This window comes from Sus scrofa, chromosome 3 (assembly GCF_054392235.1).
Source record: "Sus scrofa isolate SSC_HxYL_T2T_F1_AM1 chromosome 3, Sscrofa_HxYL_maternal_Yorkshire_Landrace_v2.0, whole genome shotgun sequence".
Lineage (NCBI taxonomy): Eukaryota > Metazoa > Chordata > Mammalia > Artiodactyla > Suidae > Sus > Sus scrofa.
In genome coordinates, this window is record NC_139385.1 from 114,839,500 (window position 1) to 114,862,872 (window position 23,373).

General features: G+C 39.6%; 1 protein-coding gene across 7 annotated transcripts in view; it reads right to left on the minus strand.

The window, feature by feature from the left end:
- Positions 1-23,373, minus strand: part of LOC146404875 (uncharacterized) — a 240,250-nt gene that overhangs the window by 211,223 nt on the left and 5,654 nt on the right. Inside the window, exon 3 of one of the 7 annotated variants that reach the window (XM_085019565.1) lies at positions 8,103-9,936. The exons of the other annotated variants lie outside the window; for them this stretch is intronic. The gene's annotated coding sequence lies outside the window, so the exon portion shown is untranslated. Of the gene's footprint in view, positions 1-8,102; positions 9,937-23,373 lie in introns of those variants that run through there. 7 annotated transcript variants of the gene reach the window in all.

Here is a 23,373-nt window from a genome sequence, read left to right on the forward strand (position 1 = left end):
TTTGTTCTTTTTTAGGGCTGTGTAATATTCCATTGTGTATATGTGCCACATCTTCTTAATCTGTTCATCTGTTTAGGACATTTAGGTTGTTTCCATGTCTTGGCTATTGTGAGTAGTGCTCCAATGAACAAAGGGGTTCATTTTTTTTTCATTTTTTATAAAACAGCTATATTAGTGTTAATAGAGTATTAAATTGATCAGTGGTGACGATAAGACCAGATCTTCACTCTTCAGGGTCTTTAGGGAGATGAGAGGAACACCGATTTCTAAGAAATTCAAATATGACCCTTAAAACTTCCCTATGCAGCTCAAATGCCTCTTATTTCTTTTATCCACCATGTCTACGCTTCTGATTCAGAAATAAGACTATGACTAGCATAATACCTTGTCTACCCCCAGTGTTTGTTTAACTTTAAACTGAACCAGAACTTTCCTTTCTCACATTTACCTTGGTTCCTTTACTTCCTGATTTCTTGCCTCATCCAGATCCTGCTGTGCTGAATTGAATTAAGTATGGAAAACATACTGATTCAGCTTCATCTCCATGTACCCAGATTCAGCTGCAGAAAAGACTATTCACAGCAATTTTTAAAATCATTCCACATGAGTCATGCACCAGAAAGAAATCAAATCACAGAAGCATCTGGTGTCCAGAAAGACCCACTATTTTCTATGGTCAGAATCTAGAAGCTTCAATGACTTGCCCAGGTGACTCACTACTCTTCATAGGACATTGGAACAAGGTCCATATGTCTTTCAGGCCCTTTTGTTCAGAATTACCATGTGACCAAAACAAATCCTATCACTGTGCCAGCAAGGTCCATGAGTCTTTGACTTTTGTGCCAGACAATGCCTGGAGGGGGGAAGGGAGGCAAAATAGATGGATATTCTATCCTAAGATGAATTACGTATGTTCAACAAGAGCCAGTTTGGCCTTGCATCACTTTCCCTGGAGATTCTGTGATGGGGGATAAGGGGGATGGGCACATATCTTCACAGCCCACAATGAATGCTCTTTTCCCTTGAAAGCCTGTCATCTATAACACAATTTAATATCTGGTCAAAAATTTTTGCTTGACATATGTGCCTTGCTCCTTGAGTTAACCTATGGAGAGTCAAGACCATGTATGCCCTTGACAGCAGGCTCACAGTGGGCTGCATACATAGTAGATGGGACTATATTTCTTTGGATGACCTGATATAATACAAAATAGGAAAATCAGTCATCCCAGTTGTCAATCATTGGCTTCATCCCCACTGGCAGTCCTGGCTAATAGCAGAAGTGCCTGTCCTTAGCCAAAGCATTCTGCTTTGCTTCTAAAGTAAAACCTCTGCTGCTGTTAGAGATTTGGACATCTGAAGGAGCAACTCCCACTCATATTATTCCTCCAAACACCTAGTCTACACATTTTTCTACCAGGACCCACACTCTTCCCAAAGAATTCACAGAGTTTTACAAAGATGAGGAGGTAACCAATGCTCACCTGGTTCATTAAAAAGTCTAAGTTATGGTTTCTCCAAAAATTACAGGTAGAGTTAACCATACACATAGCAATTTCTCCCCTAGGTATATACCCACGAAGATTGAAAACATATGTCAACACAAAACACTTGCACATGGATATCCATAACAACATTATCTGTTAAGAGCCTAAAGAGTAGAAATAACCCAAATTTCCATCAACTGATGAATGAGTGGTATATCCATACACTAGAATATTATTTGGCCACGAAAAAATTAAGTACTGATATATACTACAACATAAATGAGCCTCAAAAATATTAAAGTGAAATCCAGACAAAGGACCACATATATTGTATGATTCCATTTATAAGAAGCGTCTGAAATAGGCAAATCCATAGAGACAAGAGTAGATTAGAGGATACCAGAAGCTGAAGTAGGGAATGACTGCTGAGTACAGTTTCCTTTGGGGATGATGCAAACATCCTGTAACTAGTTAGTAGTGATGGTTGCACACATCAGAATGTACTAAAAACCACCAATCTGTATGTTTTTAATGGATGACATGAATCACACATGCATTTAAAAACTGATTAAAGAATGTAACAGGACACAAAAATTAAATAAGAAAAAGTGTGAGTCAAAGTAAATCCTAGGTCCCAGGCTGGCCTGTTGACTTTATAATCACTGCAACAAAACGTGCCTTCCCTTCTCTTTCACTGAGATTGGTAGCTGCCAACACAGGCATTTCTAAAGTATGTTATATGCCCTGAAGCTCCATTCAATGTCCAGCCAGATCAGGACTGTCACCCAGGCTGCTGGGCCTCCTCTCAAATGGGTTTTGACTTGGCCCCACATCTTAAGGCAGTGTGAGCCTCAGAGCTCTGGCTTCTCCATTTCCTCATTGCCAGTGATTGTTTCTGTCAAAAATAATCATCTGTCTTTCACTGCAGTACAGATGATACCCAAATGTTACCCTCGTCCATCAAACTGTCAAGTTAATTGTTTATAAAACATCCGGAACTGGTTGTCACAGAACATCAGCAAACTCAGTCCAAGTAAAATAGACCCCTGAGGTTGGATGCAGCCCTGGGTGAGGGGAGAGTCTCACTGACATTTCCTTCACAGACACCTTTCTTAAACTAACAATTGTCAGAAACCTAGGGGTGCTGCTGCTATCCTGGGACGCTGAAATTGCTCTCAAGGAATTTAGTTTTCCTGTTACTAGAATGTTACTTGATAATTTGGAAGCTGCCTCCAATACTAAGAGACTCTGGGACTTGGGCTTTAAATCCCTGCCATGGTCCAGTGCTCAGATGGGTGCTGCAGGGATTCCCTGCCTCTGCTGAACCACCCCATCAGTTAACTACTTGTACTCGAGTGGTGCTTGAAATTCCCTGAGCACTTTCACACAGATTTCCTTTGAGCCTCAATCTCCCTGTGATGGAACAGAGCTAGAGTTATTTTTAGTTTTCATCCAGGGAGAAGTACACTTACTCACTATCACTGGAGTTGCTGGAAGCAGAGCACAGACCTCTACACTCTCAGCTCATACTGTTCCCAGAGCACAGAGAGGACAAAGGGTTTAACTTGGGTCAGGAGACAAGTCTTCCCCAGCAGTCTTCTCTTCCAGCTTCTAGCACTTGTCTATTCCTCTGCTCAGCATCCCCAATCCATTCCTCAGCCAGTTTTTCTAGCATTTTCCCATCTAAAACTTATTATTTTTCATTTTGAGTTGTCTCTTTCATCTAGACACCTGGGCCATTATTCATTTAAACATGACTGGTTAAGCTTCTACTAAGCATCAAATGCTGTGCTACGCAGTATAGAAAAATAAATGTCACCCACGCTAAGAGCATCCAAGCCTGGTGGTCTCCAGCTCTAGGGATTTCTGACTCCAGATTGCAGGCCCTTTGTATCTCCGGATTTTGTGGAACTTTTAGGTCTGTCTTCTGCCATGTGTCAACTCCACAAATTGATCTCTCTCTGACCTATATTCTCAGGGCTCCAAAGAGAACTATATTCTCAGATAAGTCTCACCTGAGAGAGCAAGGAAATCTGATCAAGTATCAATAACATACAGCACACATAAATATGCAAAATATATATAATACACATGCGTTCACTCTAGTAAGGGAGGGACCCTGCGCTCAGTCACTTACAGAGTGACTACTATCTAATATGGCCATAGAGCTGGGGCTGAGCAAGATGCTCAAAATAACTGCTGCTCTGATTAAAAAATCAATATCCACTTGTCAGTGTCTTTCCAAAGCCAATATTTCTCAGTGAATGTTTCCAACTTTAAAGAGAGATGTCTGCTTTTGTAACACAATAATCCATGGTTCGGTCAAAGCTGAGTGTGCTTTGCTACCTTTCCATTCACAGAAAACCATCAATGCTTTGCTTCCCAATGTCTATAACACAAGTAGGACCTGTTAAAATATAGTTTTCAAAAAGGTAGAATCAAGACTCGGGAAAATGTAAAAATTACACTTGTCAAATATTCTGTTTAGCTCATTAACTCATGAGGTAAATGGTAAAACATTAGAACTGATCCAAAAAACATTTGAGAAGCTCAGTATATACAAAAACCAGCTATCTTACAGGGTGAAAAATCCTTTTGGATTATCTCTTCCATTAGATAGGGTTTTTTAAATTTTTTTTTATTGTATACCTGCAGCATATGGAAGTTCCCCAGCCAGAGACTGACTCTCAGCTGCAGCTGCAACAACCCTGAATCCTTTATCCCACTGCACTGGGCTGGGGATCAAACCCATGCCTCCATAGCAACCCAAGCCACTGCAGTCAGATTCCTAACCCACAGTGCCACAGGGGAAACTCCTGGGCAGGAATATTTTTGCATCTCTTTTGAAAAATATCACCAGTTAACCTTTGTCCCTATAGAGGTTTAAAATAGGCAACTGAAGGAAGTTAAACCCAACACTTCACTGAGAAACACTCAGGGCTCTCTTTGGACTATTTTGAAGTTTAATGAGTAAACTTCTGACAGGTCGCTGATGTTGGAACTAGGGACTGACTCAGGGAGGCTATGGGAGGAGCCTTTATTATCTAGTTATTTACAAAAATAACCAGGAAAAAAGCAAAGCTATAGAGACAGTAAAAAGATTAGCGGTTGCCAGAGGGTGAGGGTCAGGGGACAAATAGGCAAAACACAGAGGGCTTTTAGGGCAATGAAAATACTCTGTATGATACCATAATGATGGATACATGTCATTATACATTTGCCCAAACTCGAAGAATGTACAACACTATAAGAGTGAACTCTAATATAAACCATGGGCTTTTGGTGATTATGTCAATGTTTGTTCCTCAATTTTAACAAATATACCATTCTGGTGGGGATTATTTAAAATGCGGGAGACTGTGCATGTGTGAAAACAGGGGGTATATGGAAAATCTCTGTCCCTTCTTTTCAATTTTGCCGTGAACCTAAAACTGCTCTTAAAAATTGCCTTTTAGGAGTTCCCGTCGTGGCGCAGTGGTTAATGAATCTGACTAGGAACCATGAGGTTGCGGGTTCGGTCCCTGCCCTTGCTCAGTGGGTTAACGATCTGGCGTTGCCGTGAGCTGTGGTGTAGGTCGCAGACACAGCTCGGATCCTCCGTTGCTGTGGCTCTGGCGTAGGCCGGTGGCTACAGCTCCGATTCGACCCCTAGCCTGGGAACCTCCCATATGCCGCAGGAGCGGCCCAAAGAAATAGCAAAAAGACCAAAAAAAAAAAAAAAATTGCCTTTAAATAAAAATTACCAGCAAGTTCCCTGGTGGCCTAGCAGGTTAAGGATTTTGTGTTTTTATTGCTGTGGCTCAGATCAATTCCTGGCCTGGGAATTTCTGCATGCCACAGGTGTGGCCAAAAAATAAAATAAATAAAATAAAATTTAAAATAACCTGTTTGTCAATAAACAAGTATCCATAATTATCCTAAAAACTAAGAAGTGCCCATAATTAGCCTAAAAACTAAGAAGCATGGTCTCCATACTTCCACACAGCCTTCAGACATTCTTAGGTCACATTTCTTCATCTTAAATTTAACCTAATGTTGTTTAATGGCAAGAGCAAAGATAAAAGACAAACCGGATGAGCAAGTGGGCCAGACAAATTCAAGTCAAGAATCCCTGTGCTATAAGCAGAACTGTCCTATAAGCAGAAATAAAGTACCCAGAGAGGTCTTCAGCTATTTGGATGCCATGATTTTTTATTTTTAAAAGACAAATGCAATTTTGAGTATAGTTCTGAGGTTGAATAATTTAGAATTCAACAGAAACAGTTATCATCAAATAAAAAAGGCATTGACTTTTTAGAGATATAGACCATCCAAATCATTTCCATTTCCCCTACCTCCACCTCCTGATCTTCACCAAAACAATCCAAAGCTTAAGAAAGCAAGTAAAACAACAACAAAAATCCAGCTTCTGACATTAGACCATTTCTGATAGGTAAAATTAATGACAGAAGTGTTGGGTTTCTTACAGAATCTGTGCATGTTGTATAAGACTCTATTTCGAACTATAATGAAATTGTATAATATAATTATTATTAGATTTATTGGCTGCTTCATCCTTGATTAGCAACGTAATGCCTAATTATAATATTCCTCATCTAATGATTCTGTGGGTCTGTACTTTTTATGCTTTAGAATTGAGTTTTCAGAAACTCATATGCATATATCAGTCAGGATGGGTTCAGTTATGTGGCAAACAAAACCCCCCTAGAATGTTAGTGGCTTAAAACAACAAAAGTTGTATTATCCATTCATGCCACTTGACCACCTTGGGTTGGTGGGAGCTCTGTTCCCCCTGGCCATCACTTACATAGGAGTAGACACATAGGGACCTTCCTAGATGTCATTGCAGAAGAAAAGAAAGTGTGGCACATACACATAGAGTTTCCACCCAAGAAACTTTCCTTCTCATCTCACTGAACAAAGCAAGCCATGGGGCTACACTTAATCCCATGGAGGCAGGAAGTGCAATCCTGAAGGAGAAGAGAGAATATTGATGACTAAGCCTGGTAACTATCAAAGCTTATTTTGTTAAGTAAGTTCTGTTTTTGAATATGTTTTATTCTTTTTATTCTTTTTTTCCTTTGAGTGGCATATGGAAGTTCCGTGGCTGAGGATCAAATCAGGGCTGCTGCTGCCAGCTTGTGCCACAGCCACAGCAGTGCCAAATCTGAGCCACATCTGTGACCTATGCTTCAGCTTGAGGCAACACAAGATCCTTAACCCACTGAGTGAGACCAGGGATCAAACCTGCATCCTCAAGGACACTGTGTCAGGTCCTTAACCTGCTGAGCCACAACAGGAACTCCCCTAAACATATCTTATTATTTTCTCTTTATTGATTTAGCTATTAACCAGAGACATCCTTCTGAAGTTATAATACATTTTGACCTATCAATGTAAACCTTAGTTCATCTGACACTTCAACCAAATACAGATTTTTTGGTGCCGCTCATGTCAGGCAAAATTCCATAGAAATGAATAAGATAAAACATGCTCACAGATCCCAGGTTGGATAATTTGGTCTTGTGCCAGAAGACACAGCTTTCATTTGAAAGGTTCCCAGATTTGGGATTGCCTATAGTTCCTTTTTCCGTAAGATCTGAAGCTGTCAACCTCCAAGACACAGAGAATTCATTTGTCACCCCACCATTCATGTGAGGATTGAATTAACACTGGTGTTTTGAGGAAATTTCATTTTAGCAAATTTGAATTAGCAGGTGATTTTGTGGTTTCAAATTTATTTCCTTATTATTAATTTTCTATACCCAAATTAGACTTGCCGAATCCAGACTTCAAAGCATAAGATTCCCCTGATATGGTAAGGCTGATTGCACGCAGAACAAAGGGAGCCATTGCCAAGGATTCTTGGGAGGTCCAAGACAAGATTCAAGACCTTGGTATAATGTATGTAGCAAAGTGTCAGCTCAATAGGAGACCAGCAAGGAGAGAAGGGCTTAGAGTCCACTCTAGTGACCAAACCTGCAAACAAGTTCCACTAATCAAAAGGTGCTAAAAGAAAGTCATGTGGGCACTTGCTGTTAAATGAGACCAAAAGCAAAAGTAAGCAAAACTAAGATCCCCCCCAAAGCAAACTTAATTAAATTAGATGTTACTGGAGCTCCCACTGCGGCTCAGTGGGTTAAGAACCCGACACAGTGTTTGTGAGGATGCAAATTTGATCCCTCGTCTTGCTCAGTGGGTTAAGGATCCAGCATTGCCGCAAGCTGTGGCATGGGTCACAGATGTGGTCAGATCTGGTGTTGCTATGGCTGTGGCGAGAGGTTGGGGAGAGTGGCAGCCATGAAAGGAGGCAGCCCAACAAGAGATGTGACCATGGAAGAACAGAGCCACTTGCAGAATCCTTCCAGTAGGGGGTGATAAGGGGTGACAGGAAGAAACATCTGACCAGTCTCTTCCTCCAATCTCCAGCCTGCTGACTCTTGCCCACACTAGCCAAACTCAACTACAAACCAGAGGGCAAGGACCCCTGAGTGACAGAGTCCACTGAGGCCCCTCTCTTGGAGCACTGAACAGAACAGAGATGGGAGAAAATGGATTTGGCAGGCTTACCACTTCACCTAATTAAAAGATGCTGTCTCTAACTGTGTATGAAGGTTTTCTTTTTTTTTCCTATTTAGCCAGACTAGTTATGTTCTATTTACGTTTTGAACACACAATCTCTCTCAAGAGACATCAAATTTCTTTACTTTCGTTGTTGAACCCCAAAGAGCTCAGTGATAGAAGCTGATTTATAAACTAAAATATATTTCACACTATCTGGGGATATTATAAGTTTATTACATGTTTAGCAACTTGTCACATATACAGCCAAGAAGGGAGAGATTTTAATTTAATTTTAATTTTGAAAAATAGGCTTTTTTTAATAGAGCAGTTTTAGATTCACAGATTCACAAATTGAGAGGAAAGTTCCAAGATTCCCTCTATATATCTGTCACCCTACTCACAGCCTCTCCCACTAACAAAACACTGTACCCAGAGTGGTACATATGCTCCAAATGATGAACCTACATTGACACATCATTATCACTCAAAGTCTATAGTTTACATTAGGGTTTACTCCTTGTGTTGAACATTCTGTGGGTCTGGGCAAATGTATAATGACATGTATCTACTGTTACTGCATATTTTTTCACTGCCTTAAAAATCCTCTGTGCCCCATCTATCCATCCATATTTTTTTTTGGCCATGCCTGCCCATGGCATGCGGAAATCCCAGGCCAGGGACCAAACCCATGCCACAGCAGCAACCCAAGCCACAGCAGTGATGATGTCAGATCCTTAACCCACTGCAGCACAAAAGAACTCCTATGCATCCATATTTTAATTTTTAAACATTATGACCAAAAGTCTCAAGAGATTATATCCTGCACTTTTAAAAATCTAGTATATTCCTGGTACCTAAACAAACAGTAATACCGTAAATTATCACCTAAAATTATTGGGAATAGGAATATTGCTATGGACATCGTAACAAGTCTATCAGTTTCCAAGGACTTAAAATATATTCATGATCAGCATGTCAAACATAGCAATGTATCAAAACACAACTTTATTTTTTAAATGTGCTCAGCATGGGTTACCTGCCTTGGTCCCCAAATTTTCTGGCCACATTAAGTCACAAAATACAAGTTCAATTCATAAATTGAAAATTGTCTAGCCCAAAATATTAATCAATGTCTGAACTCAGGTTAAAGCAAAATCTTCTTCTCTTCCCCATCTGGAACCTGTTTTAAGCAGACCATTTGCAGAGGCAAAAGGGTGTGGTTGTTGCTTTCTCGATTCTTGCACTTCCGCTTGGAAACCAGGCCTCAGTCCTCTGGAGCTGGTATGGGGGATAGAGGAAGGAAAAGAGGTTCCAAGAGGAGTGTCCTTCTTGCTGATGGCTTTGTTCTCTCCGGGCCAGTGTCAGAATCCATCATTTCTCTCACAGGCGTTTCTTTCTAAGGGCTCACTGGAGGCTCCTCTGCTGGGCTTTCGCAATGAAAGTGATGTTTCTATCCCCGTAGCTGTTCTTTCCATTCTGTCCCTGGTTGACTGTGGTCTACTCTACACAGATCCTGACTGTTAGAGCTCCTCATTCCCTAGGTTATCCTTTGGGGCAGGAATTTTTATTCATCATCTATTGCTGCATAATCCGTGACCCTAAAACTAAATGGCTTAAAACAACACATTTATTATTGCTGTAGGTCAGGAATCCAGACCTGGCCTGGCCACGTCCTCTGCCTCAGGGACCCTTACCAGGCTCAGGCCACAGTCATCTCGACGCTCTGCAGCTTCCTCACTCACTCGCATAATCTTTACCAGAATTCTGTTCCTCCTGAGTCACTGGAGGCAGGGTCTTGGCTCCGCACTAGTTCTTTGCCACGTGGGCCTCTCCAACATGGAGGCTTGCTTCATCAAAGCCTACAACCCGAGAAGGCAACAGAGTCCTGCAAGATGGAAGTCACAGTCTTCTGCAACCCAGTTGTGAAAAAGACATCCCATTGCTTTTGTCATATTCTATTTATTAGAAAAGCCACAGGTCCAGGCCAAATTCAGGGGAGGAAGTTATAGAAGGGCACAGATACTAGAAGGCAGGGGTCACCAGGAGCCATGTTTGAAAGCCATCACAGAAAGCTATCACAGACAAAACTGTTTCAGCTTCTCTCTCTCTCTACCTGACCCATGTATGCAAACACTGGTGCATCCCCCACCTGACAAAGGCTGCCATGGAGGGACCACCTCTATCCAGCAGCCACTGGCCTCCTTAGCTTTTCCAGATCTGAGCCAGGGATTCTCCCATGACCCCTCCAACTGCAGTCCCACTTAGGGAACATCCAGTGACCCTTTGAAACTCCCCTCTCCTGAGACCTAGGGTCAGAAGTTGGCCCCTCCACCCTCCCGTCTCCCTGTGAGGAAGAGAGGTGGGAATTCTCAAAAAGCAACAATTCTTTGCCCGGAAAATCTTCTGATAAAACCCAACACTATTTCCTCTCCTTCTACCCTTTGGTATTTTCAAGGTGAGTCAGGGTGCTCAAGAGTTTTAGGAGTTGTAGAACTGCTTCTTGGGCATTGCTTCTATAAAGTCTGCATACGACAGCCCTTTTCAATACTCATTTTGGTACCTAATGCCTATCATATTATTGCCTCAGTTGAAACTGAAGAAGGAAGAGACCCACTGAAACATCCTCCACATATTTATAGTCTCTCTCTGATGACCCAGAAAGCTTGAAGTAGTTTTATAGTACCTAACATTATGATCATCCATTTTTTACTATTCTGGGGAAAAATGCACAGGCACCCTCTTTATTAATACCATAAATCAGTTTTCATAATATAATCATTGCTATAAAATGATTGCAAATAATCCATTTAAATGCACTAATATATCCTTTACGTTTAACACTTTAATATAATTCTTAAGCTTTATTTTGAGGTGAGGACATCTTTTTTTTCTGATTTTTCTCTTTAGACAGAATTTATAAAAAAAATATCCTTGTAGAAAAACAAAGAGATAGCTTGGAGTAGCATATACTCCACATACAGTGGCGTTTTATCTGAACTCATTTATAATAAAGCCTGTAGTTCACCCCTTGAAAGCACCAGTTGGCTTTCTAATTGTACTCGTTTGTTTCCCTGAATACCATTCCCATTAACTTAAAATTGCTCTATTATCAGCAAACTTGGATGTTTACTTTTAGAGTTTTAAGTGCCAGATTCTCATTGTCTGTAACTGCGGGAAGACATTCCTAGCAGAATGTTATTCTGGTTCCTAAAGTGACAATCTATTTTATTTATTATTCCCAAGTACTTTATCACCAATGTTATGAGGTTTGGCCAGGAGCAAGGAGGTTAGGATTCCTTTTTTTTTTTTTTTCTATGAATAAGAAAACAGATTGAAAGAGCTGAAATGTTTACTCTGAGTCAAAAAGTTCCTGAAATGAAGTAGTCCAAGAAGCAGGTAGAGAGAGGAGAATGTTTAACTTAGAACTTACAACCTGTTAATAGAAAACTGGAACAAAACACCAAACTGAGAGGTTCTGAATGAGAGTTAAAACAACTAACATGAAAATTCCAAGAGACATTAACCTTGAAGGCTCATTGCAGTGAAGGACATTTATCCCTTAAGAAGAAGAGCACAGAGGTGAGGAGAGATGATTGCTCTGTGTGTGTACATTACAAAGGCTACTCAAGATAAGAGGTAACTTGAAACTGTGAAGAAGGATTACAGAACTTCTTTCCTCTCTGAAGCCTCCCCAGGTGACTTACATAGGGCCTCAGCAGAACTTGTACCTAACTCCCCTACAACACTCATCACAGTGAGTCAAAAGGCTTATTTATGAGTCCTCCACTATCTACTTTAAAGAGCTTGAAGCCAGGGACACTGTCTCTCCATCTGTATATCTACTACTTAATGCATAATGAATGTTCAACAAGTTTCTGTTGACTAAATGAGTAAATAAATAAATAAACAGAAAATGAGGTAGAAAATAGTCCCAGTAGGAAAGCTCAAAGAGACAATAGGTGAGAGGAGAGAGAGGCTTTAGGGAGCTGTTTTCAGGGAGAGAAAAAGTCATGGGTCCTTGGTGTCTACCCAACCATGGCTGTCAGCCTGCTTTAGCAATGCTAAAACTTAACTTTCTCCCTGGGTCTAGGAATCTAGTCTTCTTGAACATTTATCTTCCTTTTGCAAACATTCAGTTGTCTGGCTCTTAATCTGAACTACTTCCCTTCTACTCCCCTCACCTCTTCTCTCTCTGATCAACACTCCACAGCTTTTTCTCTCCCTAAAAACCTGGTGTTTGAATCTTTCTTACCACCACCCACCAGACACTTAGAACTTTGCAACATACTTCTTTTCCTACCAATCCTGCTGTGATTCAAGAGCTTCCTCGGCCCCTTCAAGGCCTGTGTCTTGAAGGACAATCACCTAAACAAGGTAGGAACAGTTCACCTTGGATGGTAAAGTCTGTCCTGGATACATTAGAGGAAATATTTTCTCTCACACACAAAAACCACAGGATGTGAAGAACATAACTGAATTTTTTAACACCCCATTGGTCACAGAGTGCGGAAGGCCTGTGGGAGGGGTAGGGAGAGAAAAGAAACTAAGGAAGAGGAAAAAAAGATGGAGGAGTTCTAAAAGAAGTGGGGAAGAAGGAAGAAAGGAAAAGGGGCAGAAGAACTGCCTTGTTATGATAGATAGCATGAGGCTCTTCGCCAAGCAAAAGAGCCTGACTACTCAATTCATTAGCTACTTCTCTGTCAACAGCCTACTTGATCCCTGCTTCCAGAATCTCTTTCCTCTGCCTCTATGACACTTCCAGTCCTGACTTTTCTCCTGATTCTCAGTCTTCTTTGTGGCATACACAACCCTTATATTGGTTCCTCAAGGTTCTCTCCTACATGAACCCTTGGCTTCAGCCACCTATGGGATAAGGTTAATGATATCAAAGCCAACATCTTCAGCCTAGATCTCTGCTCTATGATTCCTGTATCTATAAGCCTGTAGGACATCTTAACTTGCATGTCCATAGGCAGTAGAAACTCAGCACTGAGCTCATCATTTACACCACCTCCAATCCTGTTCTTCTTCTGTAATTTATAATTGAGATTGGTATCACTACCACAATGAATCAAATCAGAATCTGGGCCCCCTCTTCTATTCATACACACAGACTTGCCTAATCAACCCCTTTTAATTTTACTGCCTAAATTTCTCTTGAATTCTTCCAAATATTGCCTCCACTCTTTTCCCTAAGCTCTTGCACTACCTCATACGTGATACTGACTCACCCAGTCTGAATCTCCAACCCATTTCCACAATGTAGCTGTGATCCTTCTAAAACACAAATCTGATTGGGTTCATGTCTTACTCAAAGCATATGAAGGTCTCCTTGTTGTACACTATAGAATATTTAATATCTCTAATGCAATCTAAAAAAGACCCTATCACCTGTCTTTGCTTTTCTGCAGTTCTTTATGCTTTCTATGATTCAAAAACTGCTTTCCTATGCTCAAGTGTACCATGCTCTTTTCATGTTCCAGTCCTGTGTCTTGCCATGCTTTTCCCGCATCTGGAAAAGAGAGGTCCTGAAAAAAAGTTGCATTGAATGAATAAATGCTTGAATATGAAAAACAGCTATAGCTGTTGGTAACATGATTTTTAAACAATAATTCTGTAATTTTTTTGCTTTTGCTCAAGAATATATAAATATTATACAAACAAGATAGACAGTATCTTCATAAGTATGATGTCCGTCATTTCAGCAGCAAGAGACTATCTTAATTTTTTTAGCATAATTTAACTTTGCCTTTAAAAATACTGCATTTATTATACAGAGGGCTTTATGTATATATACAGGATCCCTTAAACGTAGGCTTGCCATTCTCTCTGCAAATTGTATTTTCTAGATGCCTGTTCTTCCTGGAACTATGTTCCTATTAGAAGCCAGAATTCTTTTTCCAGGAACAGCAGCATGAAGCTCAATTATTTGTTTGTAGTAGAGTGATCCTGGAGATTTTGAATTTATTTATGTTTCCCCAGATTCTTGTTCCATAATAATACAGCATTCTGATTTTGACCAAACCTCAAGACTTTTGTCTGAGTTCCAATAAATGGGTGTGCACAGACTGTTTAAATAAGTAAAATATGCTAGTGGTATCTAACCCTGGCCTCCTGGCTAGCCAGTAAACAGCAAAGTACCTTCAGAAGCTCACAGCTATTTTACCACAGGAGCTAGTTTTCTCTGCTCAAAATGCTGTTGCTTTCCTTTGATACCAACTGCCAAGACTGTAGCTTCTTTTTTCTTATTTTTAGGTTTAGTTATGTAATTCATTGGGAAGATAATCATATACAGTTGAAGCAGGGCACTTTAAACGGAACTGGCTAGGGCTGATTTAAGAAGAACAACTTTTTTAAGGATAATGGGTAGCTTAAGAATTGTCAAGAAGGCTAGAGAACCAAGTAAACTTATACAGTTTCCCCACAGGAGCAACATCCCTCTTGATTTAGAGTTTTGCATGGAGGAGTTCTAAAGGGTTTTCATTGGCCCTTTCTACAGCAGTGACTTTTACCATAGGTCAGGGAGCTAATTGGGGAATTCTGGCAGATGCTGACTACACCTATTCCAATTATATCCTAAGGAGCTGGATCCTGCCCTGCCCTCCTCCTCTGAGCCTACTAGGAGGTGGACCTGGCTAAAATTTCCATGTATTACACAACCAAATAAATCCCGACCCCTTGACTAGAAGGCCACAGTGGCATTTTAGGTCCTCAGGAATCATCAGTTAGCTCAGAGCCAGACTCTTGGGGGTCCGGATATCCCCACTAAAAACAAGGGGCCATTTCATAGGAAGTGTCTTTCAGCCTCCCGAGAATAATCATCAAGGGAACTAAGAAGTAACAGTCAGAAAACCAGAAGAAAGTTCTAGGAAACTAGTGTCTTTTCACTGCCTGTAGCCCAAACCAGGCCACAATAGCTATCTTTGATCCCTCACTGCTTTTCAAGGGTGCTGGGACTGCCCTCAGCACTTTGGTAAAGGGAGTGTCTTATAAGCTGCCTCGGGGGCATAGCTGGAGGGGGGTGGCAGAACAGGTTGCCATGGCAAATCCTTTCCAACATTTCTGTCTCCCTAGTCTTTGAGTTGCTTTACCTACATTAAATAATACATTTTCTGTCATCTCAAATACTGTTTGTTTGGATCATCCAACACACCTGGGCAGCTTAAAAAATCAAATTTATTCTTAGAAGCACTGCTGCCTATAGGCAGTTCTCATTCCAATGTCTATTCCAGTCAGTGTCCACGGTTACAAGCAACAGAAACAGACTCTCGCTGATGAAAGAAGATTGAAAAGTTGCTAAAAGGGGTCACAGAATTTCCAAGGTAGCTGGAGAAACTGACCCAGGGGATACACAAACTCAGAGGACCCAGGTCATCAAATCAGAGTGTAAAACTGATGCTGCCACCACTGTTCCTCCCAGATGTTCACCCAGGACACCCTCATCAGTGCTCCTGCCTCAGCCATAGTCACTCTGAAGACTCTATCTTTTGACAGCCAGTGCCACCACCAAAAGGGACTCCTGAAGATCCTTCCTTGAGGCACCAGTCTCCAATTCAAAGTACAGAGCAGGATGTCACATACCTGTCCCAGTTTCAAAAGAGACTGGGGAAACAAGGTGCCCTATTTAGCTGCTATAGAGGAAAAGTAGTCCAATGTTCTGTAAGATATCAGAGATAGGAAATTCCCAAAATGTAGGAATCAGATTTCAGATGCTGGGCAGACAAAACAATAACAAATGCCTACTGCAAAGTGTTTCCAGATTAAAGCTTCAGCAAAATATTTTGAGATGGGCATGCCACCAACACTTGTGATTTAGTCTCACTAATTTCTTTTAACTGGCTCACTAATGAGATACAAATAGATGCTATACCATAATTCATCAGATCTAACAAGCCATCGATCACAAGTCATCAATTTTGAATACCATTATTTTATATATCACTAAAGAAATGCTGCCAAGTAACTTATGACTTGTTAAAGGATAGTTTTCAAAAGTTTAAAGAACCATACTCTCATGGAAATTTTAAAAAACACATGTCAAAATTTTTATTTAGCTCATTAGTTATTGAGGAAACCAGTAAGATGTTAAAAACCACTCCAAAGAGAATTTAAGAAGCTAGGTATAGGCTGCTGGGTTAGATTTTTATTTTAAATTAGTTAATGTCAGGCATGGCTATAGCCACGATCACTGGACTTACATGTTCTGCTGGACAAAAATTATTTGCATTTCTTGGGACATAAATCTATAAACTAACCTCTGCCCCTACAGAGTTGTAAAATAGCCAAGTAAATAGAAAATCAAACCCAGCACTATTTTGGAAGAACAGCTAGTAATCTCTTTTGTCTATTTTCAAGGTTTGGATAATATTTTTGACAGTCTCAATGATTTCATATTAGAGCTCTTCTTGACTTATTTAGAATAGTGTTTTATCATATATCAGTTTTTTGCATACATAAAAAGGAATATATTTTAATAAATTAGAAAACTCTGTGCATTCACATTTGAAGTCAAATTCACACTTTATTTTTCAAATGAAAGTCGTCAAAGTTTGTATTTTTCTACCTATTCTTTTGTCCCCCATGCCATCAAGAGCATTGGCAATGCAACATTTCTTTTGGGCATTCCACTCTTATCTCTGAAATTTTCTTCTAAGAAGTGACACACCCATTCTTCAACTTTTACTTTCTTTTTTAAAAAAGTTTATTGTGGTAAGACCACTTACCATGAGATATCTCTTAACAAATTTTTAATTATATAGTACGGCATTGCTATCCATACCATTCTGCAATCTTTGATGCCAAAGCATTCTTAACTTTTTCAGGTGTCAATAGAAGATTATAAGGCAAAACCAATACTCACATTCCTTCCTTAAATAGTCAAAATAAACCATAACCTAAATTCCACGATATCATTAAGCACATGCCTCATGTAGGAACTCCAGGAAGAGCTTACAGATCCTGGCCCTTGATAATTAGTTCTCTTTCTGGAGTAGTGCTCTGACGTCTTCACCCATCACATTCTCAGCTTTGTCACACTGCACCAAACGTCTCCTGTCCATTTCATCTCAACAAGTGGACTAAGGCCCCACCTCTATTTCCTGAAGCTCAGCTTGGCAATAATATTAAAGGGAAACTATAATATGATTTAAGGAAAGAAAAACAAGTCTTAACATTTACAAGATTTCAAAATATAAAACTAGTGGTCTTCTTAAGGGAATAGATGGTGGGTTACAGAAGAGAATAGGGACTTCAAAACAAAGTTTTATATTATGAGGATTTAGAATAATAAAAGTACTATTCAAATCAGAAAATAAATGACCTTGGGATGGCCATTTCAAAGGAAAAAGAAACAACTTTAAAATTTGCATGGAAAGAAAATCATGGACTTGGAGAAAAGACTTGTGGCTGCCTGATGAGAGGGGGAGGGAGTGGGAGGGATAGGGAGCTTGGGCTTATCAGACACAACTTAGAATAGATTTATAAGGAGATCCTGCTGAATAGCATTGAGAACTTTGTCTAGATACTCATGTTGCAACAGAAGAAAGGCTGGGGGAAAAATGTAATGTATACATGTAAGGATAACCTGACCCCCTTGCTGTATAGTGGGAAAATTAAAAAAAAAATTCATAAAATTTGCATGGAAACACAAAAGGTCCTGAATATCCTAAAGAATCTTGAGAAAGAACAGAGGAGGAATCACTCCCTGACTTTAGACTATACTAAAACAACATAATAATCAAAACAGTATGGTTCTAGCATAAAAACAGAAACATAGATCAATGGAACAGGACAGAGAGCCCAGAAATAAGTACATACATTTATCATCAAGTAATCAATGACAAAGGTGGCAAGAATATATAGAATGCAGAAAAGATGGTCTCTTCAATAAGTGGTGCTGGAAAAACTGAACAGTTACATGTAAAAGAGTGAAATCAGAACATTCTGTAACACCGCATACAAAAATAAACTCAAAATGGACTAAAAACTTAAATCTAAAACCAGAAACCATAAAACTCCAAAATGAAAACATAGGCAGAACAGTCTTTGATATAAATTATAGCATTTTTTTGATATGTCTCCAGAAAGGAAAAGAAGTAAAAGCAAAAACAAACAGGGCATAACTAAACTTAAAAGTTTTTGCACAGCAGGAGTTCCCATCATGGCGCAGTGGTTAACGAATCCGACTACGAACCATGAGGTTGCGGGTTCGGTCCCTGCCCTTGCTCAGTGGGTTAACGATCCAGCGTTGCCATGAACTGTGGTGTAGGTTGCAGACGCAGCTCGGATCCCGTGTTGCTGTGGCTCTGGCGTAGGCTGGCGGCTACAGCTCCGATTAGACCCCTAGCCAGGGAACCTCCATATGCCACGGGAGCGGCCCAAAGAAACAGCAAAAAGCCAAAAAGCCAAAAATAAATAAATAAATAAATAAATAAAGTTTTTGCACAGCAAAGAAAACCATTAACAAAATGAAAAGATAACCAAATGAATGGGAGAAAATATGTGCAAATGATATGATCAATAAGGAATTAATATCCAAAATATATATAAACTCATAAAACTCAGTATCAAAAAAAACCAAAAAACTGGGTTGTAAACTGGATGGAAGACCTGAATAGATATTTTTCCAAAGAGGAAATTTAAATGTCCAAAAGGAACATGAAAAGATGCTCAACATTGCTAATCATCAGGGAAATGCAAATCAAAACCATGAGAAATCACCTCATACCTGTCAAAATGGCTATCATCAAAAAGAACACAAATAATGGAGAAAAGGGAACTCTTAGAGTTGGTAAGAATGTAAATTGGTGTAGCCACTATGGAAGACAGTTTGGAGGCATCTCAAAAAATTAAAAACAAAACTTCATACAACCAAGCATATCTTCCACTCTGGATATATATTCAAAAAAAACCCCAAAACACTAATTCAAAAAGCTACAGCACCCAAATATTCATATCAGCATTATTTATAATTTCCAAGATATGGAAGCAACCTAAGTGTCCATTAATAGATGAACTGATAAAAAAGATACAGCATATACATACAATCGAATACTACTCAACCATAAAAAATAATGAAAATTCACCATTTGCAACACAGATGGACCTGGAGGGTATTATGCTAAGTGAAATAAGTCTGACAGAGAAAGACAAATACCGTATGATATCACTTATATGAGGAATCAAAAAACAAAACAAAACAGGGAGTTCCCAGTGTGGCTCAGCAGCTTAAGAACCCGAACAGTGTCCCTGAAGATGTGGGTTTGATTCCTGATCTTGCCCACTGGGTTAAGGATCTGGTGTTTCTGCAAGCTGTGGCATAGGTTTCAGATGCAGCTCAGATCTGGCATTGAGGTAGCTGTGGCAAAGGCCAGCAGGTGCAGCTCCAAATCAACTCTTAGACTAGAAACTTCCATATGCCACATGTGCGGCCCTAAAAAGAAAAAAAGAAAAGAAAACAAACTAGTGAATATAATAAAAAAGGAGTAGTTGATTTATAATGTATCTTTAATTTCTATTGCACAGCAAAGTGACCCAATCATATACAGTTCCCTATGGTGTACAGTAGGAGCACATTGCCCATCCATTCCAAATGTTACAGTTTATATCCACCAATCCCAAACTCTCCATCTATCCCATTCCCTGCTGTGCCTGTTGACCATCCATGTGTCTTCTTCAGAGAAATGTGTATTTAGGTCTTCTTCCCATTTTTCTTCTTTTTTAAAAAATGATTTTTAGTTTTTCCATTATACCTGGTTTACAGTGTCCCGCCAATTTTCTACTGTACAGCAAAGTGACTCAGTCACACATACATATATACATTCTTTTTCTCACATTATCCTCCATCATGCTCCATCATAAGTGACTAGATAACAGTTCCCAGTGCCATGCGGCAGGATCTCATTGCTTATCCATGGGAATCTAGGGTTAATAGATGCAAACTATTGCCTTTGGAATGGATAAGCAATGATATCCTGACCATTTTTCAAGTGGGTTGTTTGTTTTTTTGTTGTTAAGTTGTATGAGTTGTTTATATATTTTAAAGATTAGGCCTTTGCTGCATCATTTGCAAAGACTTTCTCCCATTCTGTGGGTTGTCTTTTTTTTTTTAATAGTTTCCTTTGCTGTGCAAAAACTTTTGAATTTAATTATATCCCATGGGTTTATTTTTGTTTTTATTGTCATTATTCTAGGAGATGGCTCAAACAAGATGTCGCTGTTATTTAGGTCAAATTTTAAATCATTTCCTGATAAAGAAAAGTTCGTAAATCACCAAACAGACCCAAATGACAAAAAACTGAAATATAATGATTCAGGAACTCAAAATTTCTTTATGGTAAAATACATCATGTGCAAGTTAAAAAAGAGGCAGCAGCCTATCTACCTATATCTTCTGTATCTTAGATAAAAAATTATGTACATCAGAGTTCCCTTGTAGCTCAGTGGGTTAAGGATCTGGTGTTATCACTGCTGCAGCTCAGGTTGCTGCTGTCATGTGGGTTGATCCCTGGCCCAGGAACTTCCATGTGCCATGGATGTGCCCAAAAGGGGGAAAAAAAAAAAACTACATACATGGTCTGAAAAAGAGTTCTAACAAATCAGTAAGAAGTAAGAAATGGACAAATAGATAGTAATGAAGGAAGAAACGGAAATGGCCAAAAAAGACATGAAAAGACTCACTTTCACGAGTAATGGGTGAAATGCCGATTAAAATAATAATGACACTTTTTTACTCATCAAGTGGACAAAAGTTAAAAGACTGATATTACGATGTTGTTGAGGCCAGAGCTTCTCACCCACAGTTGTGCTGGAATGAGTTGTGGGTGCTAAGCTAGTTCTCTCTTCACTCTTGGGGTGATGAGGAGATATTGGAGGCCCACAGAGCTCTCAGCCAGTGGCATCCCAGTGCAGAAGCATCTTCTCTCTATAGCAGTGTGGAACAAATTTATCACACCATGTGAATGTTACCTTTTGATAAAATCCAGGTGGAACTGGTCTAAGCTTTGGGGAAGAAGTAGAGTCTCTCAAATTTAAAGTAGTCATGACCTTTGTATCAAAAGTTTCACTTTAGAAAACGTACACTGCAAAAATGTTTACATGTGTTCAGAAAAAAATATATACAAAAATGTGTGTTTATTATAATATAGTTATTCATTGTAAAATATTAGAGACAACCTAAATGCCAACTAATAAAGCAATGGTTATATAAATGATGTTATATGAATATTAAGGAATACTATGTAAAGGACTAAGGAAAGGAAAAGAAGGAAGAAAGGAAGATGCACCAAATGAATGGATTTTTATGATATATTGTTATAATAAATTATACACCAATGTGTATTATGATTCCATTTATCTGAAGACAGATACATATGTACACACACAAGTTACATTATGTTAAATTTCTGGCCATTTGGCTACCAACTCTGCCCCTTCCTCAAAATTCACAGAGCATTAATAAATTAAAAAAAAAAAAAAGACAGAGCTGTGCTCATAAATGGAATAAACATTTCTGAGGTCCAGAAAAGGAACAGAAGTACAGAGAGGTGAGAAGGCTCAGACTTACTGGGCTTCCCAATGGGAAAACGCAGAGGCTGCCAGGAATTCGTCAGGCAGGGTAAGGGGACTGCAGAAAGGGAAAGGAGCCAAGGTCACCGTGTGAAATGGAGGGTGAGAAGGACTCCCCTGGTGGTGAGGAGAGCCAAAGAGAGCTCAACTCTTGCTCTGAACTCCCCCAGCACCCAGCTGCTGTCCAGGTGGCAGAAGGAGGCATGGGCAGTCAGATCACCTTGCACTGAGCTAGGATGCCCACTGGCTCACAATGGGAAGCTGCAGGAGAACTTCAAGTCACTAATGGGAGACCTGATTTATAAGAAGGGACCCAGGTGGATCACATAGAGGCTGTCACATCACCTACTAGGGAGAGGTGAGATCTGGGAAACAGGACAGACACACAGACATACACACCTCCTACTCAAGAGGAACTTGTACACTCAAATTTAGAAAGCAATGTGGCCAGAGATAGTAACCTTGAAAATGCAATCCAACAGTTTGACTTCAAGTTATACACCCTAGAGAAAATTTTGCACGTGTGCACAAGGAGATATAGATAAATATGCTCACCATACTTATAAAAATAACAGTTGCAAATAACCTAGATATCTATCAATAGGGAATAGTTAAACAAAATATGGTATATTAATACAATAGATTACGACATGGAAGTTAATATGATATTTTTCTATATTAACAAAAATCTCAAAAGCAAAGTAAAAAGAAAGAGTAATTTGAGTAAAATGTAAAATAGTTTGCATAACAATACAAATAGCATATTATTTATGTCTGTAAATGATACATATCATTTGTTGATTAATGATGTACTGTTAAAAAAAAAAAACCATGAAAGATAAACACCCATTTCATGACAGTAATTGCCTCTGTGAAGAGGTGTATGATGTGCTTGGAAGTGAACAGAGATTTCAACTTTATAATGTTTTATTTTTTTTAACTGGGAGAAAATGTGAAAATGTACTACGTTTGGCAATTTTGAGTAGCAGGTATTTGGTGGAGGGGATTAACACGGGGAGGGGGGTAAGAAAGAGGGATTTCACTTTTACTCTGATACTGCTATAATGGGATGTTGAATGGATATAACTGCTACATTAGCAACCATAATTTAGGCCTCAAGCTGAGCACTGAGAGGCACTAACTACTTTACTCTCTAATAAGAACATTCAACTTTGAAGAGCAAGAGGACTCCTGTAGGATACACAGCCAAGGCACAACCCACCCTGCCTCAATCTGCTCCTCATCTCTCTCCAGCAGATGACTAGAGAAGCTTGGGGAAGTGACAGAAAGCTTAGAGGAGGTGCTATAGCTGTCCACTCCCTTTTCTGTCAACCTTCCCCGCCCAGGCAAATGGATGGTGGTTTCAAAAAGAATCGCCTTAAAGACAAGGAGAATCTGTTCAAAGCAGCACCTAGCATACAAATCCAGCCTTATCACTGAACTTGCAGACTGACACTGGGCCAATCGCAAGTGGGATTCTCCAAGGTTCAGTCATGTTTCCATGAAGACTTCTTTATAGCAAAGTAGAATTTGTCTGAAATGGACTATTTGGATAGCTGCAAATCACTAGACTAGTTGACAGCCTTTTATGAACATACCAAAGCCAACTTTGTCAATTGACTATTTTGGGTAAATTACAGAAGTCACCAAAGAAGTCTGTGGTAAAGAGGGATGGCTTGATATCACCAGCCTCACTACTAGGTTGTACTGAAACCAAGGCTCAGACCCAGTTATGCCAGATGGAGATGGATTAGAC